General features: G+C 43.9%; 1 long non-coding RNA gene across 1 annotated transcript in view; it reads left to right on the plus strand.

Moving 5' to 3' along the window:
* The first annotated feature begins 338 nt into the window (after window positions 1–338).
* The window catches only part of LOC122817696, a 122,752-nt gene continuing 105,551 nt past the window's right edge, over window positions 339–17,539 (plus strand). Inside the window, exon 1 of the long non-coding RNA XR_006367318.1 lies at window positions 339–385. This is a non-coding gene — a long non-coding RNA (uncharacterized LOC122817696). The remainder of the gene's footprint in view (window positions 386–17,539) is intronic.

The following is a 17,539-nucleotide window of genomic DNA, read 5'->3' on the forward strand; positions in this document are numbered from 1 at the left end:
TCATGTTCTCAGTAAATATATTTTGCACCCAACTTGTATGTTAAAATGTATAAAATTTCTGACCACAGCATGATTGGGTAATAAACAATCTTGTGTTCATTGAGTCAGTCTGACTTACCAGTCCTTTAACAGCAGTAAAACCGCTAGTAGATAAGTAATATAGGCAGTTGGTTTGTATTGGGCTTTCTGAATCCTCATCTTGCTTTTAGAGTTTACTTGTAATAGTTGTGCTAGAGATGTAGTCTGTAGTATTGTAGTAAATTGCTCAACATTGAGAAACTACTTGCTGCTTCGTTCTTTTGCTAGCTAGAAGTAACTTAACCTTTGCAAATTTTTTTCTAACAAGAAGAAGAGGATGAAGATGAAGAGGATGAAGAGGATCAAGGTAGATGTTTGGATGTTTTTGAATGCTGATTGTACTACTTGCAGGGTGCATTATTAGTACATTTCATCTTGCTTTGTATACATGTCTTGTACGTTTAAGTAACACTTTTTTTGAAGGTGTTAGACTGCTGTATTGGCTAGCTGCACCAGTGTAGGGACAGTTTGCAGAATGGGTATTCTCCCTCTCCCCATATCCCTATTCCCAGTGGCCAGGAATTGCCCTGATTTGCTGCTGCCTACATCATACGTGTGGATTCAGTGTCCAGGTCTTGCCCTTAACTGTGCTGCAGGCTTGAGTTCTAATGTCTGTGCGGCTGGCTTACCTTGATGTCCCAGTGTGCCTTACAAAGGCATCATCCTCCTTCCCATATTTGGATCTCTTCTTGCTTTTGCATATGTAGTGTACCTTTCCAAAAAGCCTGTCATGAGTCTGTCCTGACTACATGTAGTACCAACATTGGAGAAGTGTATGTAAAGCCTTTGTAGAAGTCTCCATATCCTCTGACCATAGACTTCTAATGTCCTATAAGCAAAGTACGAGTTAAATGCATTTTGTAGTGCCAAGAGTGAAACAGGATGTCTATTGTGTTGCAGTGTTCATAACTTTTTGGTTGGCCTCTGCCTAGCGACCTCAATGTCTGGCCAGTATGCAAAAGCTTTAGTCGCAAGGTATGTGAGGTGTCCGACATTGGCCGTAAGGTGTTTGGGGCCATAAGTGACCATGTACTTTCCTCTGCTTTACTGCCAGTCAAACGTCTGATCATTCTGCTATTGGATCCTGCAATTTAAAGTGACTGACCCTGTTGGGGCCTTTTTGTCACTGCATCTGTCCAGGTTCATGTCATCCAGAAAAGGAAAGTGTAGGTGTGGATGTCGGGTCTGTGTCCTTATGAGGGATCTGGGGCCCAACACTGCCATAATGCCTGCACCTTTTGTTAATTCTTTGGGGCAAAGATTTTTCACAGCCATCTACACACAATATATAACAGATGACCCAAAACATCTTGATGGGGCCATACTGTCAAGCCACTGAAAAAAGGCCAAAGTTACCAGGCTTAGACTACTTCTGCACCTCTTCTGCCTAGTGTTTTCCCCTGTGACAGAGGTATGCCTGGAGGATTTTTCTGTGGTGGAAGGAAGCTTTCTAGCTTATCTACCTCTGAAATTGTAGTTTATTGATCATTTGAGCAGCTTTTTCTATACCTTTCTATTTTCAGGTTTAAAAGCCTGCATTTGCACTCGTTTATGCTCTATGGATCCTGTTTTGGCATCCTGCAGAGTACAAGAGCAACAAAGAGACTAAGTGCCTCTGTTTCAGATTTTTCTGTTTGTACTGCTTTATTTATCTGCATTTATTTTAACTATTTGCTTTAATATTCCTACTGCATTTAAAGTATCTTACCAGTTCCGAAGTCTAGTTTTTCCTTTGGATCTTGCTAGATCTCTTCTTTCTTGCACTTTAGCTTTACCTAGCACTTCATCAGGCTTTTTGTAGCAATTATAGCACAAATGCTATCAACACTAGATGTCTTGTTGTTTCCCCTATCAACCTGGTGAACTTGGGCATTCTGTGGCCCTGTAGCAACTGCCTCATGTACACAGGCAACCTCCAACACTGACTTGAGAGATTTAGATCTCCCAGTCTAAGCTGGAGTGCATGGCTTATAACCTGAATAGCTGGTTAAGAGGAGGTGATTAGCAAATGCACCACAAAACATGGTGCACACAGCCTTCCAGAACACCCACCATCACAGCCCTTGCATAAAAACAAACGCTGACCTTCACGGAGGCTCTCTATGGAAGCCTACCCAAACAGCAGAGACCTCAAAGGCAGAAGTGCACACTACCACAGCATGGAAAAAACCACAAGGCACATGGCTTAACTGCAGTGTTCCCCTCAACCTAAGTGCCCCTCAACCCAAGAGCTTGCCCAAGTATACTAGTCATAGGTGACTATGTTGAGGCACGCTGTCCCACTCAACTAGGTTGAATAAGTTGAAGGTAAGTCTGTCTCTCAGGTGCCAGAATCTGACAACACAAGTCATTCCACAAAAAGTACAAGTATGACTTGTTGTCCATGTAGTTGTGAATGACCTGAGACTACCTCCTTGGACTAAGACTAGGAGCAGCTCTTGGATTGCAGTCCAGGCAGGTATGACTCTGAGCAGCATCCTGCCCAGAATGATAGTGCAGTTGTCTTGGCTTTTCCCAGTTAGGGGTCACCACAGTGGAACTCCGGTCTGCTGATTGGTAGTTGATTTTTACGTGCAGAGTTACCAGCCCTGATGCACAACCTTCAACGAAGGTAAACCCATTCACTCGTGTCTCCACGCAGAAGATGCTCTAGCTGAGAATTGAACCGGACAGCATCTGACGGTGGCGACAGTGCTACAGCACCACTATCGCGGAGTATATACAAGCAAACTAACAGTTACGTTTCTGGTCATTCTAAGGGGATCTGGTGTCTGCTTGGGATGACATGATTGACAGACCTCTGCTTTGCCAGAGATGGCATGCACATCTCACTTCTGGGTTTCTGGGTAAGGCTCTTGCCACTCTACACTGCCTTTTTAGGCAATGTTACAAAGACCAAATTACCACCTTAACATAACTGCAGTGCTGCTCAACAATGGAAGTCTAAATCTCAAGATTCACTTGCTAAACACCCACGTAAAAATGGAGAAAATCTACATTTGTGCTCTAATGGAGACCTGGTTTAAAGCAGCAGAAAGCACCCGTGCGCCATTAGGCTAAAACTCATTCTACCCCAGAGCATGAACTAAAGCTCCAAAAGCAGTGGGTTGTCCATATTCATAGTGTATGCACACCTCCAGACTAGTAGCTCAGCATAACTCCTCGTTACTTTTCTGGTACAACTAACATTGGGTAAGACTGATTAAGGTTGTAGCCTGCTATAGGTCCCTAACCATGTCCCAAGACTTGTCAGTGGACCAGCTCATTCTTAACCCCACTAGAGGAAGTAACCTCCTTGACCTAACCTGGGCAACTGTTCTACACCAATAGTGAATTCTTCCTGGTTGGATCAAACCACAAACTAATCACCATGGAAATTCACATCTCACTGTCACACCCCACAAAGAAAATCACCATGAACTTCTCCAAAGCTGACTAGGCTCCTAAAAACAGAGGTGGTCAATTTCATGGCACTGATGTCGATCGAAAATGCATATGCGCTGAATCATACACCAGTGCATTTTATCACATAAATGTGTGCAACTAGCCTACCCAAATAACCTTAGTTGAATATGTTCATTCCAGCTAAAAACCTTAAACTACCTGCTTTTACAACTAAATACATACCTAGCTGAGCTTTAATCTGTTTGATACGGTATAGGTGTAGCCCATAGCTCTCAACTTTCCATCTCCAAAATGAGGAACACTAGCCCTCATAATGTGGAACAAATGGGCAAAATGTGGAACACATACTAATGGCTTACTAACTACTTCAACTAGGAAGGTCATAGGATAGTTAAAATATGCTGGTTTTACTTAAAGAAGATCTTTTAATGCATTAATATGATTAATTTCTGTTTACAATGGATTTCACTTAAAAAAAAAATTTCTAACACTGAATGTGACAGTGTCTTTCAATGTGGAACTTTGAGGAACTTCGAGGAACGTGAACTTTTTAAGACCCCAAATGAGGTACGTTCCTCATAATGAGGTACGCTTGAGAGGTATGGTGTAGCCCCGCTCTGTTCCTCTCCCTGCCCCCTATTCCCACCCGCCCCCTCTATCTAAATATATAACCACATAGCCACACCCCACCACTGCTCCAATCACCTTCTTGCTTAATTATCTCTGTTCACATCACTCTTCATTTTGCTACTTGCACACACTAGATCCTACCTGCCTCCCTTCCTCAAACCTTATTCTCAGACAACTGATAGTGGACTACTAACTCACTACCCCTACAGACATGATACTCCATTCTACTACCCACCCTACTAGCCCCATACCTCAACCTTATATGAAACGCAACCTCTCCTAGGACTAAATGGTCATACCAACAACCCTGAAACCAGAGATACCAACTTTTATCACATCAGTAATACCAAGCCGCTTCTTATATCATGCTCCTACTCCCAACACTCGCCAGTAAAATCGGCCTTGGATTCGAACAATACTGCAAAATAATAGATTTATGAAATTTATCTCCAAGTTAAGACTCAATCTGTTAATTGACAGGGACATACACCCTAACCCTGGCCCTACCAACATTAATAAATCCTCTCGGCAATTTAAGCTACACCCCTACAATTCCCCATCCATCCAACTCTCAACCTGTCATCTCAACATCCGAAGTATCAAACTGCATGAACTTCATGCATTCCTTGCTGATCTAGCCCCTGATATTCTGAGACTTGGTTAAAATCCTCCACTTCTGATAATGAAATACTTCCCCCTGGTATAACATACACAGGCTGGACCAAGCATCCAGAAAAGGGGGTGGGGTAGTGGTACTATACAAATCTGATGTGATTGTAACTACAGATGTTCAACTGCCTCAGGCCAATAATTCTGAAATCCTAGCTACCAAACAAACTTAACTGTAACATATCTACATAATCTTGTGTACATTCCCCCAGGTAATATAGCCACACTATTCATTGGACATCCATCCACTACCCCCAAGAAACCATACTTCTTGGTGACCTTAAATATTGACTGGAGAACTTGTTCCAAGAGTCTCCTACCACTTGTATTAACTTCCCTTAGAAGAAGCAGTACTGTACTTTAACAAAAAATTCCTTGAGATTCTTGACTTTCATGCACCCATCTGCTCTTAAAAAAAAAAAAACAAACCCCAAGCCAAAACCTGCACCGTGGCTTAAAATTAAACTCTTGAGACCAAGCTTGGCCATTATGGCGAACTAAACTCTCTCGGGATCAAATTGAATACAGGCAAATTAGGAATGAAACTACTTGCACTGCTTGACAAACAATACTACAGTAATCTACAATCCTCTAACCAAAATAACCCTGAAGTTCTGGGCTGGGCTAAATCTAATACACCCTGGCAAAAAGACTGTACCGGAGGCCCTCACCGATTTAAACCCTTAGAAGTAGTTGCAGACCATTTTAATCGCTTCAAGGCTATCCACACCTTAGCTAGCAACTTTCCCCCCTAGCCCCTGGAGCCCAAACAGCTCCACCTCAAAATCTTCCACAATTTAGCTTCCAACAAATTGCTACATCATTTATCCACACCTTACTAAAAACTAAAACCTACCACACTCGCAGCTGACCAACTTTCAGCTGAATACCTACAAAAATCTGATGCCATTGCCTATCCAATCTCAATACTTCTGAATCGCACATTAATAGAAGCTAATATTCCTAATATCTGGAAAATATCTTATGTCATCCCTCTCCATAAAGGTGGAGGCTCTACTGAACTATCCAACTATAGGCCAATAGCCATACTGTCTCCTAGCCATTGCCGGTTCTCATTCTGTACTCTCCTGTATGCATCCCCTCTTCTAAATAAAGTCCAATCTAAATAAACTTACTACCTGTTACAATCACATTGCCAGATTCGCCACTGGGCTCCCTTTTAGAACACACCACTGCATCAGTCTCCGCTCGGTTGGCTCCACTTCCTACCTAGTCTAGTGCTATACAACCAACTGATCATAGCCCACAAAATCATACACCCCTGAAAACACACCCTCACTCAAGCACCTAGTCACCCTGTATAACAATCCACTACCACTTTGTTTTTCCAACAAAGTACTCATCTAAACTTGCAAAACTAATAACCTAGCCGGTGACTCTCTCCTGTCCAACTCCCTAGGTAGAACCTGGAACCTTTTGATTACCTATTTCTTCCATGAATCACTTCAAAGCCAAGCTCAAACTACACCTGGGGTCAAAAAGGTCCTGCTACTGTACCAAGCCTGGCTAATCCTCACTGTACACCATGTATTAGTCATAATTCTCCTAACTAATGCATTTCACTGTTGGCTTGTGGTTCCTATTACAGTATTAATGTCAACTTCTGACTCCATGTTCTAAAATGTATTTTGTCACTTCAAGCAACCCAATACTTTTGTACATTGTTTTTGTCTGTTTTTGTCTGTCTTTGTTTGTTGCTTTTGTTGGAGCTTTTCTCCCTGGACATGTATCCAGTCTGACTATCCCGGTTAAATGTAAAATAAAAAAATAAATTAATACTCGTTCCTCCAAAAAAGGAAGTCAATCTGGTGGTCCCTTGCCATTAAACTCTGCAACAGAAGGAAGAAACTGTTGCTGAAAAGTCCCAAGACCTGGAAAAATTCCCTCTGAACAAAAACTACTTGAGATCCCTCATCAAAACCTCTAAAGTTAGCTATGAAGGCAGAATTGCAGCAGAAACTAAAACAAAGCTTTCTATAGTTAATCTACATGGTAATACCCAAGTTTGCTCTGAGTTGCTGCACAATGGTACCTCCTATACTGAGCCAACATATACTGGCTAACAGAATTGTTGCCAGCTTTACCCCCTGTCCCTAAAGGGCCATTAACAATACCAGAGGAATGCGAGGCACCATCTACTGTAGCACAGGTTAAATAAACATTGTCCAAGGCCAAGAATACAGCTTCCATGGGACCTGACTATATCTCTGCATGTGTTGTACATGAACTACAAAGTGAACTGGCACCACATCTGTACCCTGGTCAACACACCCTCACCTCAGGCTTTGTCTGTAGCGAATGGCACACTACTACAGTCGTCCCTGTCTGTAAAGGGGTTGTGACTACAGACCTTGGGGAATTATCACCCCATTAACCCGACTAGTCTGAAATGTAGGTTATGGAGCGTATCGGGATCCCCAAACTTATCTCCTGCAATTTGGTTTTGTGAAAGGTAGTTCATGCCTGCTCAACCTGGTTGACTGTCTGCTCAGAGCTGTGGATAAGGGCAAGGCAGTTCATACAGCCTACCTTGATCTGGCAAACTTGCCTAACTAGGCATAAACCCATATATCACTAGGGGGAGTTGTAAATTGGCACTCGGAACCCACAGTATGAAAGTAATTAACTCTGACTGCCAACCAGTCACTAGTGGAGTCCCAGTGGAATCTGTCCTGGGTCCTCTCCTTTTGGAATCTACTTGAAGTCTAGGCCAACACTGAGGGAGTCTGACCCAGTTTGCAGGTGACTGGAAGCCATTTAACTCCCCAAGTGATGCAGACATACTTTCTGAAGTCCTCAGACCAATGAGTGGTGAAACCATGGCCTTGAGCTTTATGCCGAAAAATGTATAGTCATCCCTTTGGGGAAACTGTTCCCACTAATTACCACATCAGTGGGAGCCCACTGAACACTGCATTTTAAGAGATCTGGGGACAGGTTAATGGTGGCATCTTTCGACCACCACATAGCACTTTCTGGCTACAGTGGCAATGTGGCACATCTAATTACAGAGGGTTTTGCATCCAGGACGAAAGAGGTAATCTCTCTGCTATTCTTTCATTGAGCCAGAGTATAATGCCCCATTTGGCATGTACCTCACCTGCAGCAGCTGGAAAAACCACAAGTACCTCACAAAGAGGAACCTAGGCATTAAATGCATGTCCTAAAAGGACAGAACTCCAGCTGTAAAGAAATCCCAAAACCTCCACACCACACGACTGCAACCTCATTACCACAATCAACAGAATATGCTGGAGGGACAGGTTCATAACCCAGGGACTGCCATGCTCTGGAATGGATTTCCCATACATGTCAAGCAGAGCAACACACTAAGAGAAATCTTGAGTGGATGGGAAATAGGTAAAGTTCAACCTGGGGATCACTCCATTGCCTCTACTTCAGAGGCACTCTACCAGTGTCAGGCAGCATGATGCCAGGGTGCTTCTATGGGCTAGGCTTGTAAAGTCTCCAGAGCCATTGGCCTACTACACATCTATGAATTGGGAGATTCCATCTGTCCAAATTGAAAAGGTTCCTTTTGATGTCCTGATGACAGCTAGACCCAGTTCAAGGAGAGGTCCCCTTGGTGCAGTCTTGTCTGAATTGTTGCAGGCAGGGTTGGCATATTAGGCCCACCTTGCTGCTATTTCTGCTAGTCTGCCTCTTGACCCTCCACTTGCTTCTAGACGAAGTTATTCCTGAAAGGAATTCAATACTTCAGGCCTTCCAGGGCCTGAAATATGGGCTGGAGAAGCAGTTACCCATTTCAGCCAGCAGCTGCAGCCTCTCAAAAGTACTGCACTTGGGAAAAACTGCTTTTGGTGGCCCTGACATCAGCTAGAAGTGTCAGAGCTCCAGACCTTCATGGTCATCCCACCCTATCTTCCATAAGGGTAGAGTAACCCTACAGACTAACCTGTCTTATGCCTAATGTGGTTAAGGAGTTGTCCCGGAACCAATGTGCTCAGCTCCCCACCTTTTTTCCCACAACCCCAGTGACAGTATTCTGCATTCCTTTGATCAGACAAGATTCTACCTAGAGCATCCCTTGCATCAGAGTAACATGTTTTTCACCTCCAGCCTCTGGGAAAAGACTTTCTACCTGGATTTACAAAACAATCTCCTTTTCTTATACTTGGCATGGGAAGCACATCTTAATTTAAGCATATTCCAGTAGGGCCATGGCTGCCTTTCCAGCTTTTTTAAAAGGGCTGGACACTGCTCCTGTTCTCTGGACAGCTGTCCATAACTTCACCAAACACTACAAACTGGGCCATATCTCTCTAGAGGTAGAGCAGGTTTTGCTATCCTGCATTGGAGCTTTGGAAATGGTTCCAAACCACCCTCACTCAAAGGTTATGAATACTACAACATAAGTGGGTCTAAAATAGTTGCGTAAAATCTTAATACAACTGTCTTCCATGTTGCATTCTGCAACACTCTCCTACCCCTGGAAATGGAGGGGGTTGTTTGCTGTGATTCGGGACTTGTGCAGCTATCCTGGGACTGGGGCATTCTGTTATGAGTAAGGTGTGTACAGATGTTGCTTGTGGCCCACACACCCTATGGCCAGTGTCTGTCCCATGTATCTTGCAGTGACTAAAGCTTTTGTATACTGGTTGGATGTTTCAGTCGCTGGGTGGAGGCTTAACCAAAGGTTGGGAATTCTGCAACATGTGAGGAAATCTTTTGTAAGTTTTTTACAACTATTCTTTCCACCATGATTCAGAAAATCCAGTAAAATACTAGATTTGGCCTTCATCACTTTCTTCCCAACACTACTACTTTAGGCTTTAGTTTGAACCTAAGAACAGTGAGTTATTCTTGGGTATACATTGGACAAGATGGTGACTGGAAATGCTTTGGAATATAGGGAGCTGATGTGGCAGTTCAATTGGCAGGCAAGTGGCTTTCCTGGTCTCATGTCCAACCTTTTACTTTAAGAGCTTAAACTTTTTGAACCATTTTTCTTTAATTGTATAATCTATAAACTGCTTATGTATGTATTAAGAATGGTTCACTGTTTGGTTAACTGCTATAAAAGCCTTTGGGTATTTCAGCTTCTGTTAGAGGTTGCCACAGCCAATCGCTGGTCTGCAGGTTGGCAGTGGGGTTTAGTGCAGAGTTGCCAGCCTGGTGCCAAACTCACAGAAGGCAACGCACATGCATGTGCACCTACTGCATATCTTAAACTCCACCGCAGGAGGGCATGCTGACTGCATAGAAGGTCCTCCAGCCGAGAACTGAACCAAAGAACCTCAAAGCTTGAGTCGTTTTTGGTTGGGACAGAAGTGTTTATTGTATGATACTCCTGGCTTCTGGGATTTATATCTATTCTTCTGAATCCTTGTTTAGCTCTTCACTCTACATGTCATTGTAGCTACTTCCAGTGTGTTTTGGGCACATGGCAAGACTAGCCTACATAATTACCAGGTGCACAAAGCAGATTCTTTTCTGTGTGAAAAGGGACAAGGTTCCCTCCACTGGTAGAGGATACTGTGGACAATGTGGGAGTTGTGTACTCCATTAGCATTGGCTTGCAGGTGATGTGGGTCTTTACTAGTCCTTAGTCCTGCCCCAAGGTTTAGACAACTCTGCAGTCTGCAACTAGAATCCATATCTGCGTTTCCTTTCGAGCGCAGATGAGGCGGAAGAACTGGACTACTCCTTCAGATGTTGGGTCCCGTTTTCCTTTTCCCCATCAGAGTTGCTTTATTCTTTTTGATTTATAGGCACCCTTGACTGGGATACATTTATTTTACATTTCTTAACTGGGTAGAGTCCCAACTGGGCTGGATTGCCTCTTCAGCAAGACCTAGGAGAAAAGCTCCAGTTACAAATAGATGTGAAATACAGAAATTGCATCAGAACGATGGTAGTAAAGTACAAAAATGACATCAGAATTGACCGTTGTAATAAAACTTAATGCAACAATGATTAATTCCTGCATTAATAGCTTAAGTCTTTAGTGATACGGAAAAACCAAGTGAGACACAAATGGAGAAAGTCATGGCATGTTAAAGTTGTTTCAAAACTGAATAACTGAAATTTGCACCATAATAGAGTGAAAACTGAGTTGAGAATATTCTCATTTCCCCCTGTTTAAGGCCTTAGGTGTGCTCTGCTCCAAGCACAGGAGTTGGGAGTAGCTGGATGTTTTTTGGGGAAAAACGTTTTAGCTTCGTTTTTTTTTTCTCCTTAAATGGGTGTACCTTTTAAAGCTGATACAGTACTGGAGTGTCTGAATTATAAATTTCATTGTGGCTAGTTTTGACATGACTGCATGTTGGTGGCTGTTTTGCAGTTGAGACTGCTGTTTGGTGATCCACCTCTTCTCGAGAGTAAAGTTGATTCACACTTTTCCTGTCCCTTTAAAGGTAGGATCTCTGGTCCGCCATGGGCAAGACATCCTAGGCAGTTGTCAAAATTTGCTTACCCTTGGATTGGAGGGCAAAGGTGGCATACCTGGAATTATTGCTTCGACAAACTACCCAAGTAAATCTGTGCCAAAGTGGGTTTAGTAAAGCTTCCTAAGAGACCTGTTGGGCATTCTGTTTTTGCACACTACAATGAAGTTTGTCGCATTTCTAGAGGCATCCAGGCTCTCGCCCCTCAAATGGTATTCCTGAACCTGTTGCACACTTTATGCATATTGCTCTCTGGGTGTTAGCATAATGAATTAAATCTCTGCCATGAGGTACAGGGTTTAATTCTCTCCTTTGACAGGAAAGGCAGCTTGGCTAGTACTTGGCTATGAATTTTAGCACTTGGAATAGCATAGTGTGCATGCCACTGTGGGTTCTATTACCACATCTGGTAGATCTGTCCACAGTGTCCTGTGGCACAATTCATAGGTTCATAGTTTTATACTAGGCTATCTGCCCTAAGGCATTTATAAGCCTAGCCCAATTTTTTGTGGCTTACGCCACCCCTTGTATGAAAAAATACTGTGCCCATTAGTTTGTTGTGCCTCTGTCCAGCAGTGACACAGACGATTCCCGGGATAAACCTACAATCTCCCATCCACAGGTCAAGATTTCTTGAACAGAGCCAGAGGTGCTCTGCCTCACATGGATCGGGATTTTATTCCACCGCATAGGGAGTCTGAGTGATAAATCTATCCCTCCAGCACGTCCTATTTATATCCGTGCTAAGGTTTAAGTCGCTTGCTCTAGTGGTTTTGGTGGATTTGGATTTTTTGAGGTGGGAGCGTGTCTATTAATTCCGGGTTGGACATGGCCTTGTATGTCAGGCACATGTCACCTCTGAGCAGACGGTATGCAACTGAATAGAGCTGGAGTTTCTTCAATCTGGCAGCATATGACAGATTTGGAGTCCCTTTATCCTTTTGGTGAGGAACTTTTGGGGTCTCTCCAATTGCTGCAGATGTCAGGTGAGATGCATCTTGAATGGGGCATTGTACTCTATCCTTGGTCTAAGTGAAGAGTACAGGGGAACAATGACCTCACTAGATCTGGATGTGAATCCCTTCATGATCAGGTGGGCAATGTAGAAGGTCTTTCTAACCACTAGCAACGTGAGTGTCAAAAGAAAGGCCACTGTCAACCTGGGTCCCCAGGTCCCTGATGACCTTTTCTGTACTTAGTGGATTGCCACCTGTATGGTAGCTTGGGGTTACCTTGTTTTTCCCGAAGGGTATGACTATATATTTTTTGGTGTTTAACTTCAGGCCATGGCTCTGGCACCAGCTATCTGTTTCCGTGAGTCCCTTCTGAAGGATATCCATGTCCGATGCACTTTCCACTATGGCGCCCAGTTTGCAGTCGTCTGCAAACTGTCAGCCAAAGTCCTCCCATGTTGGCCTGTACTTCTGCGAAGTAGATGCTGAACAATAGGCCAAGGACCGAGCCCTGTGGGACACCACTTGTAACCGGCTTGGAGTCTGACATAGTGCCAGTAACTCTAACCCTGTGGGTTCTGTCCTTAAGCCAGATTGCAACCCATCTTGTGACATATGGGTTTACATTTAAGCTGGTAAGTTTTTCTACAATACCAGAGTGGGGTATTGTGTCGAAGGCCTTTGCAAGGTCAAGGTAGGCTGTATGGACTGCCTTTCCCTCATCAATGGCCTTGGTGACTGTTTCGAAGAAGTCTACCAAGTTCAAAAGGCATGATCTGCCCTTGACAAAGCCAAACTGGGTCTGATCCAATGTCTGCAAGTCCCCTATATCTTTGTTTATGAGCTCCATTATGATCCTCTCCATAGCTTTGCAGACTAGATTTGTTAATCTTATGGGGCGGTAATTACCAGGGTCTGTAGAGGCACCGCCTTTGTGGAGTTGGGACCACAGTTGCCGTACGCCACTCCTTGGGCACATATCCTGTGGTGAGGCTGAGATTAAACAGCTGCCTTATCTGTGGGTTTAATTCCTCATTTAGCTCGTGTAGCACACAGCCGGGGACCCCATCCAGTCCCATTGATGCTGTGTTTTTTTAGCTTGAGAGCAGCTTTCACCTGCGCATTTGAGATGTCTGGGAGGCTACACTCTGCTGGGATAGTTATCTCTCCTTTAGTGGGGGAGAGGGGGGTGAAGTTTGCACTGAACCTGTCTGCCAGTATGTTGGCAATGTCTGGGTTCAGTGATTTTTGTATCATTTTGGACTAATTCTGAGCATATCTGGGAGTTTCCACCCAGGTTCCTAACATAGCTGAAAAAGGCCTTATGATTGTCCTTAGAATCAATGTCAATTTTTCTCTCAAAATTGGCCTTAATTTTGAGTGCTTGTATTTTTTTACTAATAATGATCAGGGGTGACTTCCCTTTTATGGATTTTGTTCTATCGTGTAATAGCTTTCTCCTCTTATTGTAAAGTTTAATGGCTGGGGTCCACCAGACTGGGCGTTTGCCCTTTGTGGAAAGAGTCTTGGTTTTATTTGGGATTGCTTGATCCATGCAGTCCTGGAGGTGATCATAGAAGGCATTCGTAAGGGCTTCCGCAGCTTTGGTTGTGGTTTCCACTGGCTCAGGGGCCTTGAAGGATACCACACCAGTCTTGTAGTGTGAAGTTTGCTTTAGAGAAGTTCTTCACTGTGGTCTTTTTTGTTTGGGGTGGGGGCGGGATGTGGATTTCCAGTGAGATTAGTTTATGATCGGATCTCACCAATGAGGGATATACTTCCGGTGTGGAGCTTTTTGTCCCCATGTTTGTGATGAGATCTAGTATATTTTCTCCTTGTGAACAGTGACTAGCTGTTCCATGGCATTTGAATTTATGAACTCCAGGAACCGTTGGGCTAGAAAGTTAGGGCTTGAGTAATGTTCCCAGTCTATATTTGGGTAGTTGAAGTCACCCAATATGATGGTGTTTGGAGATGCATTTATACCCTCCAGTGTCTTCAGGAAGGCTGTGTGGGGTTCCTGAGTTTGAGAGGTTGGCCTGTAGCATGCTGCAATTTGTAAAGCAGTTTTGCCTATGGTTAGTTGCACCTGGATGGTTTCCGAAGCTTCGTGCATTGCCACCAACCTGGAGGTGTGGGTATCCTTTATGAATATGGATACACCCCCTCCTTTTGTGGTGTGGTCCGGGTTTTGGGGCCGGAACGCATGATATGAGGTAAAACCTAATAGTGCTGGGGTGCTCTCAGGAGGAGCCTTGAACCAGGTTTCAGTTACAGCAGACATCTATGTTCTCCATACTGAGAAGGGCCTAGAGTGCGTGCATTTTGAGATTTAGACTTCTGGCATTGAGCAGCATTACCCTCAGTTTCTTCCCATTTTTGTTTTCTAGGGTGGTAGGCTTAGAATTTGAGCCTTGCCTAAAGGCACTATGGGGGTGGCAAGAGCCTTAGCCAATATCCGGAATCCCTTGCGAAGCAGTGTGGCTTGTCAAGCATGTCATCCCAGGCAGACTGACACTGGATCCCCTTTGACACCAGACATTAAGCCAATTGTCAAAGCTGAACATCTTGTCTCTCTTGTGGCATCATTCTTGAAGGAAGGATACTGGTCAGGGTCATACCTGCTTGGGCTACATAATCGGAGAGCTCCTCTGTCTCCATGTAGTCCAGGGAGGTACGTCTCAGGTCGTTCACACCAGCATGGACAATGACTGTTTGTACTTGCCGTGGAGTGACCAGAGTGCTTGTGTTGTGGCGGATTCTAGTGCCCAATAGGCAGGTTACTGTGACCCTCTCCTTGTTCAGCCTGGTGAGTGGGATGTCAGTGCGTCTGACTATGGAGTCACCTATGACAAGTATGTTTGGTGTTGTATTTGACCTTAAGGGCTGTGACTGCTTTGCACACTGCTTTTGTGGCTTGTGTTGCTTGTGGGGTGTCTTGAGGTAGCAGTTTGGGTGTCTGCTTTGGAGGCCTCTGCTGTTTAGGTAAATTTTTACTCTGCCTCCGAGTGTGTCTTTGTGTGTTTGATTCAGTGGTGTGGTAGCATTGTGAGGCTGGTTTTGTGGTGTGTAGTTGCCTTCTCCTGTCTGGTCTCGCCAGTCCTGAGTTGAGAGCTCAGCCTCCAGTTTGGCTAAATAGCTGCATCTCTCGCAAGTATTTGTGTTATGTGGGAAGAGGAGAGGGTTGTCTGTGTACATGAGGCAGTTATAACATTGCCTCAAGATTCCCAGATTCACCAGCTGGACCGGAGAGGAGATTGACAACTGACCTTTGGACATGCTAGAATAATATTGGGAATTAATTGAAAAGGGCCAGTGGGGTGTGAGGGTGTAGTACTTTTAATTTTTAGTGCTGACTTATATAATTGCTTTAGTGAGCAAGTGCCAGGTAACTTGAGTGCAGTGTTACAAGTAACTATGCAAAAACGACACAGTAACTTTCAAGTGAAACGAGGAACTAGTACAGTAAGCAGTGCAGATATCACTAGTGATCCACAGAAGCGCTGAGAAGCCGCGTATTAGGTGGAATTAGCTTTCAGGGAAATAACAAGCAAACAACAAGCATATAAAGAAAGCTAGATTCAGCAGGCCTGGATCTAGTCTATGCTAGAGCAAACAAGGTGTACCAATTTCAGTAAGATACAGTTCAAATATTTAGGCACTATAAACCTTTAACCAGAAATTCCCAGCTCAGAAGGGCAGAGTCCAGCCTCTTCTCCCACAAGAGTGCAGACCACGAACCTTCTTAATGTAAAATAACTGGCCTGAAGCCCAAGTGCCTAAACCAGAACTAATGCCCTTAGACACTGGGCTCTCAATCAGCAGTTCCCGACTTAGAAGGATGAAAGCAACCTGTCCTGCCACCACAGTGCTTGCCACAAGCCTTCCTAATGTAAAACTGGTCTGAAGCCCAAGTGCTGAATCCAAAAGATTTGGAATGATAGCTACACTTTAATCAAGTTACAACCAAGCAGTAATAAATACAATTGAATACTTTAGAGAATGTCTGGATTAGTGCTTAAGTTACACAATCAAAGCTAGATCCAGCAGGTCCGAATCCAGTCTATGCCACAGCAAACAAGGCGCACCAACTTCGGTAAGAAGCAGTTCAGACATGCATGCACTATAAGCCTTTAACCAGAAATTCCCAGCTCAGAAGGGCAGAGTCCAGCCTCTCCTCCCACAAGAGTGCAGACCACGAACCCTCTTAATGTAAAATAACTGGCCTGAAAGCCCAAGTGCTTAAACCAGAATTAATATTCTTTTAGAATAAGACACTGAGCCCTCAATCAGCAGTTCCCAAGTAAAGGTATGGCGTCCAGATCCAAAGAAACTGCCTGCCCTCCTCTCAGTAATTGAGTGCAATGCACAAATTGGCATTTAGTTGGCTAGGCACTGGATTGATCTCAGATTTTCCTCACACAGAAAATACAAGGTGTGCACATGGCCTAGGCGGATCTCCTGACTTGAGGGTTGACATGCCTGAACTAAGACGCACTCGTATCCTTCTTAGATTATACTTTGTCAGCTACTTAGTGTGCTGGAAGAGGTTTCATTGCCCTTTCTTTGGAACAGGTGTCTTATCCACTTCATATGACCCCTTCCCCCTCTTCAAATGTATTTGGATCAGTGGATGGGGAATGTCAAAAATCACACCTGGGGTAGTGCTTGGGTCCCTTATTGACAGGAAATATCTAACATACTAAAGGTATAGGTAAAAATCCATTACCTCTGTGGACCATAAATTGTGTAAAATGGGGTTGTATTGTTGGGCTCCAGTCTGTTAAGATGCTGGGCTCCGGTCTGTTAAGATAATGGGCTAGTAGTGCCCCCCTCCCCCCATTTTCCAACTGTAGGACTAGAGGATCATACCTGGGTATGTGAAAAATCCATCTCAAGAACTACTTATCTTTAAAGCAGTTGTGTTCAGCTGAGGAATATTTTAACTTGAAACATCTTTATGATCACTCCCCCACCCCAGACTGATTTGTAGTATTGCCTGTTAAAGCTTTCAGGCCAGTTACAGCCATTGAGAGTTTCTGGAGTACTGATTCTTGATCCTATCTGATTTGAAGAAAATGGGACCTCACACTCCTACGAAGATGCAAGCTGCTCCTTTCAAGGCCCTTGAGCTAACTAGCAAAAAAAAGTTGTCAGTGTGCAGACTTGTGGCATTTCTGCAATTAGTGTGGTATCAAGACTAGATCCTAACCATAGGTATATTGTGCTTGGGGCAAATGGCATCACCAGAAAAATGGAAGATGCAGGTGATGGCCCCACTGTTTTTAATATAGCATAGTACCTTGGCATGTTGGAGGTGGCTGGGGGTAGAATGAAAATAGCACTGTTATAGAAACTGGCCTCTTAGGGCCTGCA

The sequence above is a fragment of the Protopterus annectens genome, chromosome 13.part0 (genome assembly GCF_019279795.1).
Source record: "Protopterus annectens isolate FY-2018-M chromosome 13.part0, PAN1.0, whole genome shotgun sequence".
NCBI classification, from domain to species: domain Eukaryota; kingdom Metazoa; phylum Chordata; order Ceratodontiformes; family Protopteridae; genus Protopterus; species Protopterus annectens.